This window comes from Gekko japonicus, unplaced genomic scaffold (genome assembly GCF_001447785.1).
Source record: "Gekko japonicus isolate JY-2015 unplaced genomic scaffold, Gekko_japonicus_V1.1 scaffold4106, whole genome shotgun sequence".
NCBI lineage: Eukaryota > Metazoa > Chordata > Lepidosauria > Squamata > Gekkonidae > Gekko > Gekko japonicus.
The window spans coordinates 73226-84498 of record NW_015176095.1 but is presented as its reverse complement, the minus strand read 5'-3'; positions in this window follow the sequence as shown (position 1 = coordinate 84498).

Sequence of the window (11273 nt, the reverse complement as noted above, 5' to 3'; positions counted from 1 at the left end):
CAGACGCAACAGAAATCCCTTCTGCCCCTGTTAGTTAAACACACCCTAACTGATGTTACAATAGGGTAGGCATAATTCGTCTTAAGCACTTACAGTGTTCCCAGAGACGTCTCATTACCTGCAAGGCCGCAGGGCCTGAGAGAAAACATGGCTGCCTGCTGGCAGACCAGATCACGGAGAAGTTTCCAGCTGAACATCCTGAGGAGAAAAGAGACCGCCTTCCCCTTGCAGGGAGGTTCTGTTGGCCCTCTGTCTCCACCCACTTTTCCATCTGGTCCGCCAAGGTCACAGGTGCATCCTGGGACACACAGGTGCATCCCGAGATCACTCCTGGAAGGACGTCTGAGAAATGTCCATGCATTCTGGGATATCTCCCGCTCAGATAGCACCAGATCCCTCAGTGGACTCTCTCAGCCAGGGCATTAGCATTTCTGTGGCCGGGATCAGCCCAACAGCAAAGAGAGAGGGAAATGGGGAGGGGCACTCTGCTATGGTCTGTCAACCTCTCTCCAGGAGAAAATGCCTTTCTTCACATGGACATATCTGGAGGAAATGCTCTCACCTGTTCTGCCTGCCTCTTCTCCTCTGCCTGACTCAGGAGGAAACCTTCGGCCAGGGCCACCGCCTGGGAACTGGTCTCCGGCCCACACCCTCTGACCCAGCCCTGCATTTCCTGGGGCAGGAGGGTCAGGAACTGCTCCAGGATCACCAGGTCCAGCATCTGCTTCTTGGTGTGCCTCTCCGGCTTCAGCCACTGGCTGCAAAGTCCATGGAGCTGGCTGCAGACCTCTCGGGGCCCGTCGGCCTCACGGTAGCAGAACTGCCGGAAGCTCTGGGAATGAACATCTGAGATTGCAGTGAGCTGATGACTGCTAACTAGCACTGGGCTTCCCGCGAATTCAGCACCACTCCCTGCTTGGGTGGGATGGAGGCCTTTCGTTGCTGTCTTGCCAGTTCCACGTCCTTCTGGGTTCTCATCTTCCATCGCTTTCCCCTTCTCTTGGGTCACTTCTGGCTCTGAAAAGATGCCTTCAGTCACTTGTCTGTGAAGAGAGGCTTCTCTCTGGGGTGAAGGAGAGATGGAAAATAAAAGAAAATGGAGTTACATCACTGAACATCAGAAACCTGCATATGCTCAGGAGGCAAACGAGAATTGCCCTGGTGGATCAGAATAAAAGGGCTTCTTGTGGTTTGTAGACCAGGTTTAATATCATTTTTCTGTATTACAAACCAAGATTTTTTTTGATATGGCTCCGTGGTTCTTTGGGAAAGTTACGTGTCTCTCTTTGCCTCAGCAAGCTTCGCCTCTCGTTACACTGGCTCTGTCTGTCCGAGGGGCTAATTCTTAAGGTAAAGCCAGAAAGGACAAGAGGGACCGGTGGTGACCCTTTGACCATTGTATGCATCTCTGCAACAGGCCTGAAGTGTTAGGCAAGGGCTCTGTCCGAGCACCCAGCTGGGGAGAAGGGGCAGGAATGGGTCTGTTCGAAGAACAAGCAGCTGAGATGGGGAGAGGAAGGGAGAGAGGGTGAGATTTGGCTCAAGAAAGCTGAGGCGCACACAAACGCTCCCTCTGGGCCTCTGATGCGGGGTAGTAGACCAGCTACTCTGTGGGAACACCTCTGGCTTTCACCCTTGCTCAGCTCTGCCAGGATATTTGTCATTAAAGATAACTGTACTACCAAAAACAGCAGAAGTCTCCAGGGCCTTCTTCTTCCAAGGGGAACCAACTCACGAACGCACTATCCCCTGGAACTTCTTTCCCCTTCAAGAAGTAGGGCGGAGGTAACAAGTCTTTCATCCAGAGAAGAATCACAGTTTTCCCCAAGTCCCCATATTCCAACTCACCCTGGCAGAAGGACCGTTTCCCAGAGTCCAGCCTCTTTTGCGAACAAGCCTAAGCCCAGACCTTCACCAACTTTGGATGGCTACGAAGTGTGTCTGGAGATATGCCCACCCAAGTGCCGCTGGGATGAAGAGGAGCCAGAGGACCCAACAAACTATGCCGAATGCACAAGGTTGCCAACTCCAGGTTGGGAAACTTCTGGAAACCTGGGGCTGGAGGCCGAGGAGGGCAGGGTAGAAGGGCACAGAGTCCACCCTCACAAAGCAGCCATCTCCTGAACACAAACTGGTCTCTGAGGTCTGGAGATCAGTTGTAATTTGAGATGGAAACCTGGTGGGATGACACTCACAACTGGAATATTAGGATTGAGGGGCACAACTTGTTTAAAAGGGACAGACAAATAAGGAAGGGGGGAGGGGGAGGAGCATTATATGAAAGGAGGTATACACTTCTGAGGAAATAGGTGAATCTGTGCATGGAAGTCCCGTTGAGAGTCACTGGGTAAAAAACAAAAATAAATAACAGTGATATTATTGGTGGGGGTCTGCTATAGACCACCAAGCCAGGCAGAGGACTTGGCTGAGACACTCCTAGAACAGATGACAAAGTTCTCAAAGAGACAGGGACACGGTGGTCATGGGAGATTTCAACTACCCGGATATCTGTTGGAAGTCCGACTCTGCTACAAATGAAAGGTCTAATAAATCCCTGACTTGCCTTGCTGACCACTTCATTTCCCAGAATGTGGAGGGGGAAACAAGGGTATCTGCCATCTTGGACTTGATTCTCACCAAGAGGGAAGAGTTGGTTGACGAGGTGGAAGCAGTGGGCCCCCTGGGTAGCAGTGGCCATGAAATTTTGGAATTCACAGTCTTGGGGAAGGTAAGAGCTGTACGCAGTCAGACATGCAGGCTGGACTTCGGGAAAGCAGATTTTTTTTTTCTTCAAAAATTTTATTTTTTGGATAATTCAACATATTAATCTTTGTTTCTCATTTAACATTTATTCATTCCTCCCTCACCTCCCCACCCCTTAACGTGGCTTCCCGCAATGCTCTTCCCCTTTACCCCTTTAACACTTCCCTCCTTTGTTCACATCTTTGTTTTACATTTCCCAGATAACATTTTCCAGTATTAGTATTCACATATTTTCATATTGAACTATGTTAATATTGTTCTAAACATAATAAATTGTGTTTAACATCCCAATTTTTTCCTAAGTATTCTTTAAAGTCATTCCACTCCTAAAAAAATTCTTGATCTTCCTTGTTGTTTAGTTTTCTCGTCATTTTGTCCATTTCTACCATGAATAGCACTTTTTGTATCCATTCTGTTATTTCCGGTATTTTTTCTTGCTTCCAGCATTGTGCATATGTAATTCTGGTCGTTGTTATTAAATACCATAATAATGTCTTTTTTGTTACGTTTACCTCTTCCATCTTTAAACCTAGAAGTAGAATTTCTGGTTCTTTCTTAAATGTACATTTCAATATTTTCTGCATCTCGCTGTGGACTTCTATATAGAAGTCCATAGCTTTCTCACATGTCCACCACATATGGTAAAACGAGCCTTCATGTTTTTTACATTTCCAACACTTACTAGACATGCTTTGATTCATATTTGCTATTTTTTTTTTGCGTCATATACCACCTGTACATCATTTTATAACAGTTCTCTTTTACATTAGTACAATTCGATATCTTAATTGAATTTTTCCACAAGTATTCCCATGTTTCCATAGTAATCTCTTTGTTCATATTAACAGCCCATTTTATCATTTGTTCTTTTACAGTCTCATCTTCTGTAAACCATTTTAACAAGATCTTATATAATTTTATTCCCTCTATTCTCCCATATCCATTCTACTTCATTTTTTTCTTCTCTAAAACCATACTTTTTTATCTGTTTTAAACAAGTCATGTGTCTGTATATAATTCAACCAGTCATATTCAAAGTCTATCTCATCTTTCTTTTTCATTACAAAGTCTGTTCCCTCTATTCTTAGTAGTTCTCTGTATGTCTGCCAATTTTCGCCTCCTTGTCTTGAATACGGTGTAATTACTTCTGCTGGTACAATCCAAAGTGATCTTGCTTCATAGAAAAACTTCTTGTATCTCATCCATGCTCCGAATATTGCCCTTCTCACAAAATGATGCTTAAAAAATTTATCATTCTTAGCTTTTTCATACCACAAGTACGCATGCCAGTCAAATTTACAATCATGTCCTTCCAGTGCTAAACGTTTTTTCTTCTCCAAATTAATCCATTGTTCCAACCACGTGAAACAAACCGCTTCATAGTAAAGTCTCAAGTTAGATAATTGAAAACCTCCTCTTTCTTTGGCATTACACAAAATTTTCATTTTAATTCTGGGTTTTCTTCCTGCCCAGACAAATTTTGATATCTCTCTCTGCTATTGGTTCAAAACTTCAATTTCTTTCAATATTGGAATGGTTTGAAACAAAAACATCAACCGTGGTAAGACATTCATTTTAACCACTGAGATTCTTCCCAACAGTGATAAGTTTAAATTGTCCCATTTCTTAAAGTCTTGCTGTAATTTTATCCAAAGCTTCTCATAATTATTTTTATAAAGATCAGTGTTTCTCGTTGTCAAGTCAATTCCGAGATACTTCGTTTTCTTCACTACTTCACATTGTACCTGATTTTGCAATTCCGCTTGTTTCACTTTCGTTTCGTTTTTCACAATATTTTTGTCTTAGTCTTGTTTACATAGAATCCTGCCAATTCGCCAAAGTCGTTTACTCTTCGCATCAACAAAGGTAAATTATCACTTGGGTTTTCAACTATAAACATCACATCATCTGCAAATGCTCTATACTTGTATGAATAGCCTTTAACATTAAGTCCTTTTACTTCTTTGTCATCTCTCACTTTCCCCAATAATATTTCCAAGACCCATATAAACAATAATGGGGAGAGTGGACATCCTTGTCTTGTCCCTTTCTGTACTTTAAAATAGTCAGTCAATTCTTTATTTACATTCAACTTTGCTTTTTGTTCAGAGTATATCGCCTCAATTATATTCTGAAAGGGTTGGCCAACCTCCATTTTCTCAAACATTTGAAACATGAAATCCCAATTTAAATTGTCAAAAGCTTTTTCGGCGTCCACAAACATAAAGGCTACTTCCTTCTCAGGATGTTTGTCATAGTACTCAATTGCGTCCATCACCATTCTTAAATTGTCTCTGATTTGTCTATTTGGCAGGAAGCCAGCTTGTTCTGTAAATAATTTTTCACTCTTCTTTCCGCAATTACTTTAGCAAATATTTTGTAGTCATTATTCAGGAGCGAAATCGGTCTGTAGTTCTTCACATTTGTTAAGTCTTGGCCTTCCTTTGGTATTAACGATATATTAGCCTCTTTCCATGTCTCCGGAATTATTTTGGTGTCTCTTATTCGCTAAGATTTCCAAAATCGGCACCAATTCATATTTTAACTTCTTATAAAACTTTGCAGTAAATCCATCAGGTCCTGGTGCTTTTCCCAACTTCATTTCCTTTATTGCTTTCATGAGTTCTTCTTTCTGAATCACTCCATTTAAAATTTATTTAAATTTGTCCTGGATTTTTAGCAGTGGAGCTTCTTCTAAATATTTTTTAACTTTTTCCAAATCCGTTTTTTTACCTTGAAATAACTTCACATAGTATTTTTTAAAAGCTCTCTTAATTCCATTAGGGTCAACATATTCTTTCCCATCTTCCTTTATTTTATTTATTATTATTCTTTCTCTCCTGTTTTTCAATTGCCATGCCAAGAATTTTCCTGGTTTATTTGCTCCTTCAAAGGATTTTTGTTGTAGTCTTTTTAAATCCCAATACATTTCTTGATTTAATGATACATTCAATTGTTCTCTCGGTAACTGTAGCTCTTTAATAATCTTCTTTTTCCCAGGCTTTTTCTTTAATTCATTTTCCTTTAATTGTATTTTTTCCAACACTTCCGCTTGCTTCTTAAAGTTCTCTTTTTTCTGTTTCACATTTTGTGCAATCAATATGCCTCTCATTACTGCTTTATATGTATCCCATACCACCTGGATTGACGTTCCATGATTCATATTCTGCTGGAAAAAGTTTTCTGTTTCTTTGTGTAAAATATCCATAGTCGATTTCTTGTCTAACAAATCTTCATTTATTCTCCATTGAAATTGTTTATTCTTTCCCTTGGTTGTCCAGATTACTGGGTTATGATCGGAGTTGTTCCTTGGCAATATTTCAATCTTCTGTGTTTTCAACGCCATTTCTTCTGTCACCCATATCATGTCAATCCTGGAAAAAGAACTATGTCTGTTGTAATAAAAAGTAAAGTCTTTAGCATTCTGATTCCATTTTCTCCATACGTCTTCCAGCTTTTCTTGCTCCATCAAATTAAAGAACGTTTTCGGCAATCTTCCATTTTTTTCATCAGTTCTGTTAGATTGTCTATCAAGTTTATTATTCACTGTACCATTAAAATCTCCTGCCACTATTACCTGTTCATAATGCAGTTGTTCTAGCTGTCCCGCCAAGTCTTTAAAATTTTTTTCCTTCGCTCCATTTGGTGCATATATATTCACAATTAAAGTTTTCTTTTGATGCATCATAATTTCCACTCCAATGTATCTCCCTTCTGAATCTTTAAAAATTTCTTTCGGTTGTAATTCTTTTTTGACACAGATCACAGTCCCTCTCTCTTTTTTTTTTTTTGAAGCCAGAGAATAAAATTCTTCTTCCAACTTTTTATTTATAACAAATTTAAAATCCTGTTTTTAATATAGGTCTCCTGTAAGCAAACTATATTGCATTTTTGTTTTTCTATCCAATGTTTAACAACTTTTCGTTTGTTCAGTGAGTTCAGTCCATTCACATTCCAAGATAAAAATTTGTAATCCATTGTGTATCAGTTTATAAGTCTCCAAAATCTTCTATATTATCCGCCTTAAACCTGTAGAACTCTTCCACAGATTTAATAACATGTCTTCCACCTTTGTAGTTAAAAGACAGCCCTTGTGGTATCTCCCATCTAAATCTGATGTTGAGTTGCTTTAATTTGTCTGCCAGTTTCCTGTACTTCCTTCTATCTTGCAGTATCGCTCTTGGGAGTTCTCTCATTATAATTATCTTCTTACCATCAATTTCCAATGGTTTTGTGAATTGTTTCTTGAAGATATCTTCTTTCATTCTCCGAGTCACAAACTGCACGATCACGTCTCTTGGTAATTTTTTCATTTCCGCAATTCTTGAATTCACTCTGTACATTAAATCAAATGCAAAGTCCACCTCGCCCACCTCTTCTTCCAGGTATTCTGTCAATGCCGTTTTCACCACCTCTCTTATATCTTCATCCAGCTTCTCCTCTATTCCTCTAAGTCTTAAATGATTTTGCATCCATCTGTATTCCATCATGGCCTCTGCTCTTTTGTTTTCTTGAGTCATTACTTCATATTTCTTGTCTATTTGCTGTACTTTTTGTTCCATTTCTGTCGTCTTTGTTGTCATGCCTTGTATTTCTTTTTTAACATCTTCCATTTCCTGCTTTACCAACGTTATCTCTGTTGTCACCAAATCTTTTATTGCTGTCACATTTTTCTCTTGCACTTCCTCCAGGAGAAGGGCGTTCAAGAGGGGTGGGAGTTTCTTAAAAGCAAAATGCTGAAGGCTCAGTCACAATTCCTATGACAAGGAAAAATGGGAGGTGCCTGGTGGTGTTTCCACGCCCTTTACTGGCACTGCCCTCTCCACCTTCACAACTGATTTTTAAAAAGACTTTCCTCCCCCTCGGTCTCAGGATGGGGTGGCGGTTGATTCCACCACAGGCAGGAGTTCCCTTCTCCCGTGCCCCCGTTTGACTCATGCAGTGTGTGTGGGGTGGGGGGGAAGGCCAGCTCTTCTTTTTTTAAAAATTTATTTTCCATGTTTTCACTTTTACATTCCATTAATTTTATACATAGAAATGATCCCATCTCTATTAACATAAATCATATATAATCGTATCTTTCTTTACATCTAATATCATTATTTCACTAGCATTTGATTACATTTCAATCTCTTCTTTTATATTTTAACCAGTCGTATATATTCTTCCATCTTTTCCAAAATACCTCTTCTGGTTTATTATTCAATACTAAGCTAAGTTTATCAATTTCTGCAAGGTCCAGAATTTTATGCTTAAGTTCCCTTATAGATGGTATGACTTTCGACTTCCATCGTCTCGCTATCAGTATTCTTGCTGCTGTTAGGACATATATTACTATGCGTTTGTGGCTTTTTATCTTATCCGGAATCATATTTAGTAAATATATCTTGGGATTTAAAGGGATATTTATTTTGAGTACTTCCAGAAAAATCTTATAAATTTTTTTCCAAAAGGGCTGTATTTGACTGCATCTCCACCAAATATGGAGGTATGTACCTACGTTTTTCCCACATCTCCAACATGTGTTTGAAGCTTTGGGGAAGCATTTAGCAATTTTGTCAGGGGTCCAATGCCACCTGTAAAACATTTTATAAATATTTTCTTTATATGGAGTTGCCTTCATGTATTTTATTGATCTCCACGTTTTATGCCATTGATCCGCCTTTAAAGTAGACCCTATCTCTTTGATCCAAGTTAGCATTGAGTTTTTAATAGCATCCTTATCTAATTCATCCTCTAGTAATTTGGAACATAATTTTTGAATTAATTTGTCACTAGAGGAGAGCCAAATTTTATCTATTTCATTTTGGGCTGAATAAAAACCTATTTTTTTGTCTAGCATGTATCTTGTATTTACTATATTTTTGTCCCACCATGTTAGTTGAATATTTTGTTTTTCTAATACTTCCTCTCTTTTAAGTTCCATTTTCTCAAAAGCTCCTACCCTGCCTCAGAAGAAAGAGATTACCGCTCACCCCCCCAAAAAAAATTCTGCTTACATAGCAGTGCAGAAGTGGTACCTAACAGGGTTGTCAACTTCCAGGCGTGGCCTGAAGTTCTTCCAGAATTACAATCGACCTCCAGCTGACAGAGATCAGCTCCCCCAGAGAAAATCATTGCCTTCGAGGGAGGAAGAAGAAGACATTGGGTTTATACCCTTTCCTTCCCTACCCAAAGGAGTCTCAGAGCAGCTTACAAACCCCTTTCCCTTCCCCTCCCCACAACAGACACCCTGTGAGGTAGGTGGGGCTGAGAGAGCTCTTGACAGAAACGGCTCTTTTTCAAGAGCAGCTCTTATCAGAACTATTACAACAAACAAGACCACGGTGTAATGTAACCAACAAAACAATAAATCACCGTGTATGAATACACAATATAAGCAGATATTTATATATAATGCTTTTAGAATTCAATAGTCAGCAAGATTACAACTATAACATCTTGAATGCGATCTTAGGCTTGGCAGTACATGTGAAACATTACAGTATAGTTTCAGACGAACAACGGAACATAATTTTTGAATTAATTTGTCACTAGAGGAGAGCCAAATTTTATCTATTTCATTTTGGGCTGAATAAAAACCTATTTTTTTGTCTAGCATGTATCTTGTATTTACTATATTTTTGTCCCACCATGTTAGTTGAATATTTTGTTTTTCTAATACTTCCTCTCTTTTAAGTTCCATTTTCTCATTTAAAAGATCACTATAGGTTGGTTTTCTTTCTCCAATCATCAATGAGGGTTTTATAAAAGCTTCTAAGGGGGAGATCCACATAGGGGTTTTGGTATAAAATTTATATTTTATAATGTTCCAAGACTTCATTAACGCGTTTCTTATTGTATTTGTATGGAAACTGGTATGAACTTTGTCTTTCCCATACCACATGTAAGCGTGCCATCCCATTGGCAAATCGGCTACTTCTAACGCTAGGGTTCTCCCATCTTTTAGTTCAACCCACTCTTTGATCCAGGTCATTGCTGCAGCAAGATAATACAGCTGTCAGTTGGGCAAAGCAAATCCCCCTTTCTCTTTGGGCCAGCTCTTCTTTTTGCAGATTAAAATGACCAGCAACAGAATGTCAGATTCATACTGAATGATAAAAGGGTTGGAACACTTTCCCTATGAAGAAGGGTTAAACAGCTTGGGGTTCTTTAGCTTGGAGAAACGACGGCTGAGGGGTGACATGATGGAGGTTTACAAAATTACGCATGGGATAGAGCAGGCAGAGAAAGAGGTACTTTTCTCCCTTTCTCACAATACGAGAAAGAGATTGCTGAGCAGTCGGGTTACAACAGATAAAAGGAAGTACTCCTTCACCCAAAGCGTGATCAATATACGGAATTCACTGCCACGGGAGGTGGCGGCAGCTACAAGCATGGACGGCTTGAAGAGGGAACTGGAGAAACATCTGGAGCAGAGGCCCATCAGTGGCTATTAGCCACAAGGTATAGACAGGAACTCTGGGGCAAGTGATGCTCTGTATTCTTGGTGCTGGGGGGGCAACAGTGGGAGGTCTTCTGGAGTTCTGGCCCCACTGCTGGACCTCCTGATGGCACCTGGTATTTTTGGGCACTGTGTGACAGACTGTTGGACTGGATGGGCCAGGGGCCTTATCCAACACTGGCTTCTCTTATGTTCTTATGTTCATTAGAAAAGAGTAAGAGTCCAGTAGCACCTTAAAGACAAACAAAAATCTGTGGTCGGGCAGGAGATTTCGTGCAAAATATCTGGGGAACTGAGCAGTGACTGACAAAAGCTCCTACCCTGCCTCAGAAGAAAGAGATTACCGCTCACCCCCCCAAAAAAAATTCTGCTTACATAGCAGTGCAGAAGTGGTACCTAACAGGGTTGTCAACTTCCAGGCGTGGCCTGAAGTTCTTCCAGAATTACAATCGACCTCCAGCTGACAGAGATCAGCTCCCCCAGAGAAAATCATTGCCTTCGAGGGAGGAAGAAGAAGACATTGGGTTTATACCCTTTCCTTCCCTACCCAAAGGAGTCTCAGAGCAGCTTACAAACCCCTTTCCCTTCCCCTCCCCACAACAGACACCCTGTGAGGTAGGTGGGGCTGAGAGAGCTCTTGACAGAAACGGCTCTTTTTCAAGAGCAGCTCTTATCAGAACTATTACAACAAACAAGACCACGGTGTAATGTAACCAACAAAACAATAAATCACCGTGTATGAATACACAATATAAGCAGATATTTATATATAATGCTTTTAGAATTCAATAGTCAGCAAGATTACAACTATAACATCTTGAATGCGATCTTAGGCTTGGCAGTACATGTGAAACATTACAGTATAGTTTCAGACGAACAACGGAACATAATTTTTGAATTAATTTGTCACTAGAGGAGAGCCAAATTTTATCTATTTCATTTTGGGCTGAATAAAAACCTATTTTTTTGTCTAGCATGTATCTTGTATTTACTATATTTTTGTCCCACCATGTTAGTTGAATATTTTGTTTTTCTAATACTTCCTCTCTTTTAAGTTCCATTTTCT